The sequence below is a fragment of the Piliocolobus tephrosceles genome, chromosome 12 (genome assembly GCF_002776525.5).
Source record: "Piliocolobus tephrosceles isolate RC106 chromosome 12, ASM277652v3, whole genome shotgun sequence".
In the NCBI taxonomy this organism is placed as follows: domain Eukaryota; kingdom Metazoa; phylum Chordata; class Mammalia; order Primates; family Cercopithecidae; genus Piliocolobus; species Piliocolobus tephrosceles.
This window is the reverse complement of record NC_045445.1, coordinates 19,440,120-19,453,678: the sequence shown is the minus strand read 5'-3', so window position 1 is coordinate 19,453,678 and position 13,559 is coordinate 19,440,120. Positions and strand designations below refer to the sequence as shown.

The 13,559-nt window shown below is 44.8% G+C and overlaps 1 non-coding gene across 1 annotated transcript; it reads right to left on the bottom strand.

The window, feature by feature from the left end:
- Positions 1-2,534: 2,534 nt before the first annotated feature.
- Positions 2,535-2,642, bottom strand: LOC111531615. Its single transcript, XR_002728329.1, has one exon. It is a non-coding gene; the product is annotated as a U6 spliceosomal RNA (small nuclear RNA).
- Between the last annotated feature and the right edge of the window lie 10,917 nt (positions 2,643-13,559).

Below are 13,559 nucleotides of genomic sequence, written 5' to 3'. Positions count from 1 at the left end.
ACATGACCACGTTACTTTTCTCCTTGAAACCTTTCAGTCTCAACAGTACCTACAACACCTTAGCATGGTATATAAAGTGGGCCAAGGCAGGCGGGTCCCTTGGGGTCAGGAGTTCGAGACCAGCCTGGGCAACATGCTGAAACTTCATCTCTACTAACCACAAAAATTAGCCAGGCACCGTGGCTCACGCCTGTAATTCCAGCACTTTGGGAGGCCGAGGTGGGCAGGTCACTTGAAGCCAGGAGTTCGAGACCAGCCTGGCCAACATGGCAAAACCCATCTCTACTAAATAAACAAAAATTAGCCAGGTGTGGTGGTGCACGCTTGTAGTCCCAGCTACTCTGGAGGCTGAGGCACGAGAATCGCTTGAATCTGGAAGGTCCGAGGCTGCAGTGAGTCAATATCATTTTGCCACTGCACTCCAGCCTGGCTGACAGAGTCAGATGCTCTCTCAATAAAACAAAAAAACAAAAAAACATAGAGGTTGTACATATTTTCGGAGTTCAGGTGATATTTTGATATCTTCATATAATGTGTAAAAATCAAATCAGAGTAATTGGGATACCCATCACCTCAGAAGTTTGTCTTTTCTGGCCGGGCGCGGTGGCTCACGCCTGTAATCCCACACTCTGGGAGCTGAGGAGGGCGGATCACAAGGTCAGGAGATCGAGACCATCCTGGCTAACACAGTGAAACCCCGTCTCTACTAAAAAATACAAAAAAATTGGCTAGGCGTGGTGGCGGGCGCCTGTAGTCCCAGCTACTCGGGAGGCTGAGGCAAGAGAATGGTGTGAACCCGGGAGGCGGAGCTTGCAGTGAGCCGAGATGGCGCCACTGCACTCCAGCCTGGGCCACAGAGTGAAACTCTGTCTCAAAAAAAAAAAAAAAAAAGTTTGTCTTTTATTCTTTTCTTTATACTGAGAACATTCAATTTTTTCTATTCTACCTATTTTGAAATATACAATAAATTACTATAAACTATAATTACCATACTGAAGTATCGAATACGAGCTCTCATTCCTTCTGAAACTATGAAACTACTAGAAAAACATATTGGGGAAATGCTTTGGGACAGGGCAAAGATTTTTTGGGTAAGACTGCAAAAGCACGGGCAACAAAAGCAGAAATAGACAAATGGGATTACATCAAGCTAGAAAGCTTCTGTACAGCAAAGGAAACATTCAACAAAGAGAAGAGACAATCTACAGAATGAGAAAAAGTATTTGGGATCTTGGCTCACTGCAACCTCAACCTTCTGGGCTCAAACCGTCTTCCCACCTCAGCCTCCCACGTAGCTGGGACTACAGGCACTAATTTTTGTATTTTCAGTAGGGACGGGGTTTCCCCATGTTGGCCAGGCTGATCTTGAACTCCTGGCCTCATGTGATCCGCCCGCCTTGACCTCCCAAAGTGCTGAGATTACAGGCGTGAGGCACCACTCCTGGCCTGGAGGTCATTATCTTAAGTGAAATAAGCCAAGGACAGAAAGACAAATATTCAATGCTCTCACTCATTGTGGGTGTAAAAATGTGGATCTCATAAAGATAGAGAGTAGATTGGTAGTTATTAGAGGCTGGGAAAGGGAGGGGAGAAGGGGGGCATTGAAGAGAGGTTGATGAATGGGTAGAAATATTTTCTCCTATTCTGTAGATTGTCTCTTCACTTTGTTGAATGTTTCCTTTGCTGTACAGAAGCTCTTAAGCTTGATGTAATCCATTTATCTATTTTTGCTTTTGTTGCCTGTGCTTTTACAATCTTACTCAAAAAAACTTTGCCCTGAAGCATTTCTCCAATATGGTTCTTTTTGTTGTTTTGTTTTGTTTTGTTTTTTTGAGACAGAGTCTTGCTCTGTCGCCCAGGCTGGAGTACAATGGCGCGATCTCAGCTCACTGCAACTTCCACCTCCCAGGTTGAAGCAATTCTCTTGCCTCAGCCTCCTGAGTAGCTGGGATTGCAGGCGCCCGTCACCACACCCGGCTAATTTTTGTATTTTTTTTAAATAGAGATGGGTTTCACCATGTTGATCAGGCTGGTCTTGAACTCCTGACCTCAAGTGCGGGGATTACAGGCATGAGCCACCGCGCCCAGCCTCAGCCTCCCAAAGTGCGGGGATTATAGGCGTGAGCCACCGCGCCTAGCCTCCAATATGTTTTTCTAGTGGTTTCATAATTTCAGGTCTTAGATTTAAGTCTTTATTTTGATTTGATTTTTGTGTGTGGTGACAGGGGTCTAGTTTCATTCTTCTGCATATGGTTATCCAGTTTTCCCAGCACCATTTATTGAAGAGGCTGTTCTTTCCCCGAGGTTTGTTCTTGGGACCTTTTTTCAAAAATGAATTGGCTGTAAATGCGTGGACTTTTTCCAGGGTTCTCTATTCTGTTCCATTGGTCTACAGGTCTGTATTTATGCTGGCAGCATACCGTTTTGGTTACTATGGCTTTGTAACCAAAGTATATTTTGAAGTAAGGCAGTGTGATGCCTCCAGCTTTGTTCTTTTAGCTCAGGATCTCTGCAACCTCTTCTTTTTAAAAAAAAAAAATATGGACTGCTTCATGAATCTGTTTGTCATCCTTGTGCAGGGGCCATGCTAATCTTCTCTGTGTTGTTCCTTTTTTTAGTATATGCGCTGCCAAAGAAAGCACTGCAATCCTCTTCTGATGTACCCTATACTCTAGCCCAATACATTTGGCTATCCATGGAAGACGACAGGGTCTGGGACAACTCAACCAGCACTGGCTACCTCAAATACTCTCCCTTGAAAGGAGGTCACACTATCAGTAACTTCCATAGGCCCCTTGGAGTATAATTAAAGATACAGTTTTCAAAATTAAATTGTATTAATGTTTAGAGGAAGAGTAAGGTGAAGTGTTGACCGATCCCCTCTCCATAAGAAAAAGGCCCAAAGAATTTTCCCCAGTTGCCCCACCTAGGCTGCCAGTAGATCTTCCTTAAGCTCAAGCCTCTGATAACGTTGTTCACAGATTTCCTCAATTTATAATGCCCTTCCCTGTCTTTGGAATACCTACTTATCTTTCAAGGCCCAGTGGAAATGCTCCTTCCTCCACTAACCTTCCAGGATCTTCCATGAGAACTATTAACTCCTGCTCCATCACCATAGAATGTTGCTTATTCTGCTTTACAATTCATCTTAACTTAGGTAATCACTAGCCACATGTATATCTTCCTTTCTCTCCTACCTAGACTATGAATTCTTCAGGCTGCCAGCACAATGCCTGATCCAGAAATGACATTAATACCATTTGATGAAATAAAATCTTTCATCTCCATTGCATCTGAAGCCCTAAGTAGGCCCAGAAAGGACCCTAGGCAAGGCCTCATACAACAACCATCCACCCTTCCCTAGGACATCTCCAACTTAACCTGGCCACGTGTCGCTTTTGCAAATACAAACTGGTTAGGCAGCAGGGCATTTACAAAAGAACCAATGATTGTACTTCCCTTGCAGGTCAGACTGGTTTGTGGTATAATATGTGGTTGTGGAAAATGTAACTGGTTCAGCTCACATAAGAATCCAGTATAGAAGGCCAGGCACAGTGGCTGACACCTGTAATCTCAGCACTTTGGGAGGCCCAGGCGAGTAGATCACCTAAGGTCAGGAGTTCGAGACCAGCCTGGCCAACATGGTGAAACCCTGTCTCTACTAAAAATACAAAAATTAGCTGGGCCTGGTGGCGGGTGCCTATAATCCCAGCTACTCGGGAGGCTGAGGCAGGATAATTGCTTGAACCCGGGAGGCAGAGGTTGCAGTGAGCCGAGATCCTGCCATTGCACTCCAGCCCGGGCGACAGTGAGACTCCATCTCAAAAAAAACAAAACAAAACAACAACAACAACCAAAAAGAATCCAGTATAGAAAAATTGTATGGTGCCATGAAAAACAACTGAATTTCCAAAAGGAGACACATCTCCCACCTCTGGGAGACTTTTGACTCCTATTTGCTTTAGACTACCCTTGGGCTTGATATCTCTTCAGATCTTATAAATTGGAAGATTTCTTCTTTTGCAAAAGTGGGCATCTTGTTTTGTATTGTTCTTACGTCATTTATGATACATTTGCTTTCTTTCCAGTTATATCACAAGTTACACTGGCAGGGTTTCCTCATTCCTAAAATGGAGACAAGAATCTTTGGCCTACACAGTTTACCAGGCTCTTAGGAGGTTCTAATGTGGTAATGTATATGGAATAGGTCAGCGGTCCCCAACCTTTTTTGGCACCAGTGACTGGTTTTGTGGAAGCAAATTTTTCCATGGATGGGGGTGGGGGATGGTTTTGGGATGGAACTGCTCCACCTCAGATCATCAGGCATTAGATTCTCATAAGGAGCGTGCAACCTAGATCCATCCCATGCGCAGTTCACAATACAGTTCGCATTCCTATAAGAATCTAATGCCCCCATTGATCTGACAGGCGGCAGAGCTCAGCTATAATGCTTGCCCATCCATGGCTCAACTCCTGCTGTTTGGTCTAGTTCTTAACAGGCCAGGGACCAGTGGTATCAGTAATAATGTAAACCACAAGATGTTCTTCAAACATAAGTTCTGTTTTATTATTATGTTTTTAATAATCTTGACACTGTATTACTTAGATATGTGTGTTTGAGATGCCACTTGTGGGAATCAAAGGCTGTATTGCAAATGACTACGGATAATGCTTTAGATCATGGTTTCCCAAATTTGCCCGAGGTTAAGAATTACCTGGAGCCTGCCTGGGCACGGTGGCTCACGCCTGTAATCCCAACAATTTGGGAGGCTGAGGCGGGCAGATCACTTGGGGTCAGGAGTTGGAGACCAGCCTGACCAGCATGGCGAAACCCCATCTCTACTAAGAATACAAAAATTAGCCAGGCATGGTGGCAGGTGCCTCTAATCCCAGCTACTCAGGAGGCTGAGGCATGAGAATCACTTGAACCCGGGAGGTGGAGGTTGCAGTGAGCTGAGATTGTGCCACTGCACTCCAGCCTGGGTGACAAAAGCAAAACACTCTGTCTCAAAAAAAAAAAAAAAAAAAAAATTACCTGGAGACTTTGTTAAAAACAGATTCCAAGACCTATCCCAGACATACTGAATACCAATTTCCAGGAGAAAGACAAGATTAAAAGTACAGTTAGGAATGAGACCAGGTGATTCTCATCCTCAGGCAAATCTGGGAAACACTGTCATCTGGGAGATAATGTCAATGACATTACCAGTCATTAGTTTAGGATTCTTTCTGGGAGAGGCCTTTCAGATAAGGAGAAATCAAAACTGTGGAACAGAGCTTGGAAGGAGGCTCCAGCAGGGCCAAACTTCCCTCACAATTGTGCCTGCAGCTAGTATATGCAAAACCTTCCCCTGGAATTTCCTTGTCTTCGCCCCAAGCTCTTAGAACTGGTTGGAGGAACTAGGTGACTTGAAGATAATATCATTTACCATCTGAAGTCAAAGTGTTAAAACAGGGACCTTTACTATCTCAACTAATTGGTGATGTTTCAGAAATTTCTTAGTGCCACAGTGGCTTTATTCAACCAGTACTCCCACTAGATCCCTCTCTCCAGAGTTCTCCCAGCTCCCTGGGCAGACCTCTTTCATAGCACTTAAACACTGTGCTGTCATTGTTTTCTTTCTTTCTTTCTTTCCTTCTTTCCTTCCTTCCTTCCTCCCTCCCTCCCTCCCTCCCTCCTTCCCTCCTTCCTTCCTTCTCTCTTTCTCTATTTCTCTCTTTCTGTCTTTCCTTTTGATGGAGTCTCGCTCTGTCACCCAGGCTGGAGTGCAGTGGTGCAATCTCGGCTTCACTGCAACCTCTATCTCCCAGGTTCAAGTGATTCTCCTGCCTCAGCCTCCCGAGTAGCTGACACTACAGGTGTGCACCACTGCACCTGGCTAAATTTTGTGTTTTCAGTAGAGACGGGGTTTCACCATATTGGTCAGACTGGTCTTGAACTCCTGACCTCATGATCCGCCCACCTCAGCCTCCCTAAGTGCTGGGATTACAGGTGTGAGCCATGGCGCCTGGCCAACTGTCATTGTTTTCCTGTTTGTCTCTTAAATAGTAAGAGCTGGAGTTGGTCTTATCCACCAACATAAGCACCTACAATATAGCAAGCACAATGTGAGGCCCAGGGGATGCAAAGGTGAAATTGTCTGTTTACTCTGTGCCTCACCTAGTTGGCTGGAAACTTATTGAGGGCAGTCATTGTTCAACTCTGCATCCATCCTTATGTGCTAGCCTCGTGCCACGCACAGAGTCATCCATCAGGAAATATTTGTTAAAGAGTGAATGGGGCGGGGCGGGTAGCTCACACCTGTAATCCCAGCACTTTGGGAGGCCGAGGTGGGCGGATCACTTGAGGTCAGGAGTTTGAGACCAGCCTGGCCAACGTGGTGAAACCCCGTCTAGACTAAAAATACAAAAAAAAAAAAAAAAAAAAAATTAGGCAGGTGTGGTGGTGAGCATCTGTAGTCCCAGCTACTCAGGAGGCTGAGGCATGAGAACTGCTTGAACCTAGGAGGGAGAGGTTGCAGTGAGCCAAGATCACACCATTGCACTCCAGCCTGGGCAACAGAGCAAGACTTTGCCTCAAAACAAACAAACAAACAAACAAAAAGGGTGAATGGTCTCCCCTTTGGTAAAGCCTATATTAGTTACTTCAGGAAAGATGCAGAGTCTGCTAGGTGTTGGCACTGGCAGTCTTGGGATTAGGACTCAGTGAGAGCCTATTGTTCATAGCCTTTATATAGGTGTGCTATTTTTTAGCTGAGGTGAGTTTGAGAGGGGCCTTATGAGAGGAGTGGGGAATATTGCCTAGTTCTCCCATTACATTGAGGCAAGGGCTGGAGACCAAAAGATGTGGCTAAAACAGGTTTGAACGCCAACAAGGCTTCAGCTACATTCTCATTAGCTGACAATCCAAACACATGGTCAATCCATCCATAAAAAGGTATTAAAAACCACACCTTTAATTCTGGATGTTCAAACATGTTACATCGCCAGTCCATTTTGGTAGCCTTTGCCCAGAGTTCCTCTCCTGTTCTTTCTTGCCATAGCTCATTTTGGAAAAAAATTAAGGAACAGGAATAATAATTGCAGTCATTCAGTGGCAAAGCAGACAATAGAGACCCGTTTTAATTCCCTAGAGCACTTTTTGCAAAAGTAGGAACTGATTTCCACTGTTGCACTAACTAGCTATACCTTTCTTCTTCCTGGACCTTGAAATTCACTTCATACAGTGAAGTTGCTGGGCTAGAACGAGTTTGTGGCAGGTCTGGCCAGAAATTTCTGTTCAAGGTCCTGGAACTAGCCTTTCTTCTGTCTTGATTCCTTGTACAAGTTTATAGAATCAAACCACAGAGAAACTGTCCTGTATTTCTCATCACTCCTACCCCATGACCCATATAAGTTAAATAAAAATGACTAAATTGCCAGTTAATCAAGAACACTTGAATTGCCTGCTAGATGTCAACACTATGTATGAATGACTTTGTTTTATTCTTTAAATAGTGGGAGCATTTTCCATGCTCCAGAGCTTGGGGTGGCCTCAGGGATGCCAAGAGCCCAATGACTTACTGAGCCTGTGGGCAGAGCTAAGGATAGTTTTTCACCTTCTGTAGTAGCAACCAGGGCACCTGTACTCTGCACCTGTCAGGTTACAACACTGTTACACAAGGCTATCTATTCACCATGCTAGAGAAAGTTGACCAAGACAAGGAGACAGTCTTGGGCATAGTATTAAGGGGAAAGAAATAAAAGTCAGGAATTCCTTGTGAATATAGAAAATAACCATGGAATGAGGCATGTGAGGCAGTGTGGTTCACTGGAAGAAACATAGAGTCATAAGCTGCGGAAACCGGCGTAAGTTGCTTAAATTCTCTGAGCTCAAGCCTAGGCAACATGGCAAACCTCTTGTCTACTAAAAATACAAAAAATTAACCAGGTGTGGTGGCACACACCTGTAATACCAGCTACACGGGAGGCTGAGGCAAGAAAATTGCTTGAGCCACGAGGTGGAGGTTGCAGTGAGCCAAGATCATGGCACTGTACTCCAGTCAGGGGGGACAGAGCGAGACTCCATCTAGAAAGAAAAAAAATTCTCTGAGCTCAGATCCTTCATCTGTGAAACTTTCCTTCATAAGGTAGCCTGAGTAGAGGAAATAATGCATGTCTGTAAAATGACTAGAACACAGAAGGCACTCATATATATGTTTATATTATGAAGAAGGTGGGACTTGATGAAGAATGAAATAAAGGCCATGGCCACTGAGATTAGTCAACTTTGTTGTAAAAATTCAAGAGGCTGTTGATAATGGGGGAGGCTGTGCATGTGTGGGGGCAGGAGTTAAATGGGATATCTTTGAACCTTCCTCTCAGTTTTGCTATGAACCTAAAACTGCTCTAAAATAATAACATCTTTAAGAAAAACTATCAAGGGGAGGCAAGGCAGTGGCTCACGCCTGTAATCCCAGCACTTTGGGAGGCTGAGGTGGGCAGATCACGAGGTCAGGAGATTGAGACGAGCCTGGCCAACATGGTGAAACCCTGTCTCTACTAAAAATACAAAAATTAGCCAGGCATGGTGGTGTGTGCCTGTAGTCCCAGCTACTCGGGAGGCTGAGGCAGGAGAATTGCTTGAACCCAGGAGGGGGAGGTTGCAGTGAGCCGAGATCGCACCACTGCACTCCAGCCTGGGCGACAGAGTGAGATTCCGTCTCAAAAAAAAAAAAAAAAAGAAAAAAGAAAAAAGAAGAAAAACTATCAAGGGGAAACAAAAACAAAACAAAACAAAACAAAACAAAACAAAAAATCAAGGCAGTTCATCTTATCTAATGATGTTGTAGCCCAGATACTGTCTTAGGTCACCCTCAATTGCAGCTCATATCTCAGCATCCTCCAGGGATTTCCAAGCTGTACTTCACACTTGGTGTCTCCACGCTCTTGGACATTTGTGCATGCTATTTTCACCCTGTCCGGTACCAAACCCTGATGAGTTTTGCTATTTTCCACAAGAAATCCAGATACAATCAGCATTTTCTAAATTTGGCAATTTTACTGCAATTCTTAAGGATTGTGGGGGAGATCCCACACCGTGCCCTGAATAGCTTTGTACTATCCCACTGTCTCCACTCTTCCGCTCTGTTCCTTTCCAAAGTCTGTACTTCCTGTGGCCCTATCCTTCATACTTGGCTCCTTGGCTTCTCTCATAAATGGCAGGCCCACCAGGTTCATCTGGAATTTTCTGTCTAGTAATCTGGTAGGTGCTCAATGAAACATATTTAAAACTTAAAACTGGACTGAGGCCGGGCGTGGTGGCTCATGCCTGTAATCCCAGCACTTTGGGAGGCAGAGGCAGGCGGATTACAAGGTCAGGAGATCGAGACCATCCTGGCTAACATAGTGAAACCCCATCTCTACTAAAAACACAGAAAAAATTAGCTGGGCATGGTGGCGGGCGCCTGTAGTCCCAGCTACTCGGGAGGCTGAGGCAGGAGAATGGCGTGAACCCAGGAGATGGAGCTTGCAGTGAGCCGAGATCGCACTACTGCACTCCAGCCTGGGTGACAGAGCAAGACTCTGTCTCAAAAAAAAAAAAAAAAAAAAAAAAAAAAAAAAAAAAAAAAAAAAAAAACAAAAAAAAACTGGACTGAGACTTTTGAAACATCCTATTGAGGGAATATGCCAAAGGGCAACACTGAAATTTCATTAAGCATCCAAGATGTATAACTTATTACACTCACCTACTTACCTACTTTCTTCATGGCCAAACTTGGAAGGCAGACTGAACTAATAATATACCTAGAAAAAACCCCACAAGTTTGTTTTTTGTTTTGTTTTGTTTTTGAGACGGACTTTTGCTTTTTTTTGACCAGGCTGGAGTGCAATGGCGCCATTTCTGCTCACTGCAACCTCCGCCTCCTGGGTTCGAGCAATTCTCCTGCCTCAGCCTCCCAAGTAGCTGGAATTACAGGCACCCGCCACCATGCCCAGCTAATTTTTGTATTTTAGTAGAGACGGGGCTTCACCATGTTGGCCAGGATTAGTCTTGAACTCCTGACCTCAGGTGATCCGCCCACCTCAGCCTCCCAAAGTGCTGGGGTTACAGTCATGAGCCACTGCGCCTGGCCAAACCACAGTTTTTAAGGTAAGCATGTGCGTCACAGCACTTCTGGGAATATGTCCTCACAGAGGCACAGATGATTTCAATGATTGGGGTGAGCAAGCCACAGCAAGGGGAGATTCTGCAATAACATATACTTAAGATGTAGCTTGTCTGTAATTACACTCCACTTCAGACCATGTGATTTTGTACTTCAAAAGTGACCAGCTCTATAATCCAGTTGTAAGTATTTTCCCAAATGTCCACTGCAAGAGGTAGGTATACTCTACTGCAGTGCAGTGGTTAAGAGCATGGATAAGAGGCATTCAGACCTGGGTTAAAACTTCATTTTGACACTTACTAGCTGTATGTGACCTTGGGCCAGTTTGCCTCTTGTAGCTTCAGTGTCCTTATTTGTAAAAGAGGGGTGATTATATAAATGTTGATGTTCTCTGTATAACTCTTCAAAACACATTTTTAATGTGGGCATTTGGAGTAACACCAGCATCTAGATACATATTTAGAATCAGTAACTTTCCTAAATACATGAAATTCAGCATTTGAAATACCTAAACTACATTTTAAAAACCAATTCTAGTTTAAGCTGGTTATGCACACCCAAACAAGTTCCTAGTCTTTGAAGTAAAACCCCCAAATAAAAAACCAGTAAAAAACTAAGTTACACAAGATTATGTCACGAGAATACACTTTCACCAGTGGTACTTTATTATTATAATTTTTTTTTAGAGACAGGATCTTATTCTGTCTCCCAGGCTGGAGTGGAGTGGCATGATCATAGCTCACTGCTGCCTTGAACTCCTAGACTCAAGGGATCCTCCTACCTCAACCTTCCAACCTGCCTCAGCCTTCCAAACCACCTCAATCTTCCGAGTAGCCGGGACTAAAGCACATACCATGACATCTGGCTAATTTTTTTTATCTTTTTATTTCTTTTTCCTTTTTATTTTGAGACAGAGTCTCATTCTGTCGCCCAGGCTGGAGTGTAGTGGCGCGATCTCGGCTCACTGCAACCTCTACCTCGCAGGCAAGCGATTCTCCTGCCTCAGTCTCCTGAGTAGAGGGGATTACAGGCATGCGCCACCATGCCCAGCTAATTTTTGTATTTTTAGTAGAGGTGGGGTTTCATCATGTTGGTCAGGCTGGTATCGAACTCCTGACCTTGTGATCCACCTGCCTCGGCCTCCCAAAGTGCTGGGATTACAGGCATGAGCCACTGCGCCCGACTTAATTTTTTATTTTTTGTAGAGATGGGGGTCTCCCTTTGTTGCCCAGGCTGGCCTCAAACTCCTGGCTTCAAGCAATCCGTCCACCTTGGCCTCCCTGCCTCCTGCTTGGTATTACAGGTGTAAGCCACTGTACTGGGTCTACCAGTGATACTTTTAAGCTGGCATGCTTAAACTTGCTTAACTGCATATGCTCAGCAGTGATAGTGCATGACTGCCTGTCCCCTTGTGCAGAACACTTCGGGCATTTTTTTTTTTTTTTTTTTTTTTAGAACAAAGCCACATCTGCCTCCCATCTGAGGTCAGGAGTTTGAGACCAGCCTGACCAATATGGTGAAACCCCGTCTCTACTAAAAATACAAAAATTAGCCGGGCGTGGTGGTGTGCACTTGTAGTCCCAGCTACTCCGGAATTGCTTTAACCCGGGAGGCGGAGGTTGCAGTGAGCTGAGATTGTGCCACTGCATTCTAGCCTGGGTGACAGAGTGAGACTCCATCTCAAAAAAAAAAAAGAGAGAGAGAGAGAAGGACACAGACACATATACAGGGAAGATCATGTGAAGACACAGGATGAAGGTGGCCATCTACAGGCCAAAGAGAGAGGCCTCAGAAGAAACCAACCGTACTGACACCTTGATCTCAGGCTTCAGACTCTAGGACTGTGAAAAAATAAATTTCTGTTATTTAAGCCACCTAGTCTGTGGTACCTTGTTACTGGGCAGCCCTGACAAACTAATACACTCCCGAACACCTAGGACAGCTCCTGGCACATAGTAAGCACTCAGCAAATATTTGCTAAAAGACTAGGCAAATGTGAGGCTGTTTTGGAAAACTTCCAAACTGTTTTTTTCCTCTGCTCTCACACCACCACAGCAATCATCAAAACAGAAGAAGAATTCTATGACCAAATATGCTGGGGGGATTTTCCCCACACACCAAGTCCTCCGATTCAACTCCGACACTCTCTACCTAGAGACACTGTCAGATCCCACAAAGGGAGGGCTCGGTCTCCAAGGCTGCCCCTCCATACACAATAGGTGCCAAGTCCAAGCCTCCAGAACTTCTGACTGACTGGCTTAAGTTGGGATTCCCACAATCGCCTCTTTGGGTTCCATTAATTTGCTGAAGCAGCTCAGAGAACTCAGGAAACATGTTTACTGATTTATTATGAAGCGTATTGCAAAAGATACAGGTGAAGAGATGCATAGGGCAAGGTATGGGGCAAGGGGCATGGAGCTTCTATGATCTCCCTGGGTGCACCACCCTCTAGGAACCTTCATGTGTTCAGCTATCGGGAAGCTCTCCATCCCCAGTCTTCTTGGGTTTTGATGGACGTGTCATTATGTCAGCATTACTTCCCCTAAGGTATGTGGCAAGACTCTGTCAGGAGAGGGTCTTAAGACCCAAAATCAGAAAAGTGGGGGAAAGATTCGAGTTCTGCCTTGCGGCAGGTGAAAGGAGGGTGGGAGAAGATCAGATTCTGTTTCCTGAGGCCAGCTTCTGAGGCCTAGCACACCCAATATTATAACAAAAGAGTGTAACAAGGGCTATGGGAGTTATGAGCCAAGAACCATGGGCGAAAACCAATATATATGTACATCATAACACCACAGAGGCCCTCCTTGATCTGGCCCCTGCTGCCGTCTCCCAACATCCCCTGCAACATTTCCCTTTGATCTCTCAACTCCATCCAAACAGGACTTTTCCGAACTCCTGAAACATGACTTGCTCTCCGCACTCGGAAACTTTGCATACTGTGCTCTCTGTCACAGAGTGCTCTCCCCCTCATCCCACCAGTCCTCCACCACACCAGCACCACAGTTTTGCACGATTTATCCTTCAGGTCTCAAATGAAATTCAAAAAAATATTTTCTCAAGCAGATTAATTGGCTCTCAAATGAGGTTAATTAGGCCTTTGTGTTCTGCTCTCCCATCTATTCATCTCCTCTCCGTGTGTGCGTTGCTTAGAAGGAATGTTGTGTTGATTTGGAAGAATGACTGATAAATTACTCAGAGGAGGGAGTGAGACCCACAGTGAGACATAAGGAAAATAATTTATTTTTCTCTTGAGTGGGATGCAGATAAAAGGAAGGAGAGAATAAAAGCTTCAGATTCATCTGCTATAACTTGTTTTTGTTTTTGTTTTTTTGAGACAGGATCTCGCTCTGTCGCCCAGGCTGGAGTGCAGTGGTGCCATCACGGCTCACTGCAGCCTCGATCTCTTGGGTT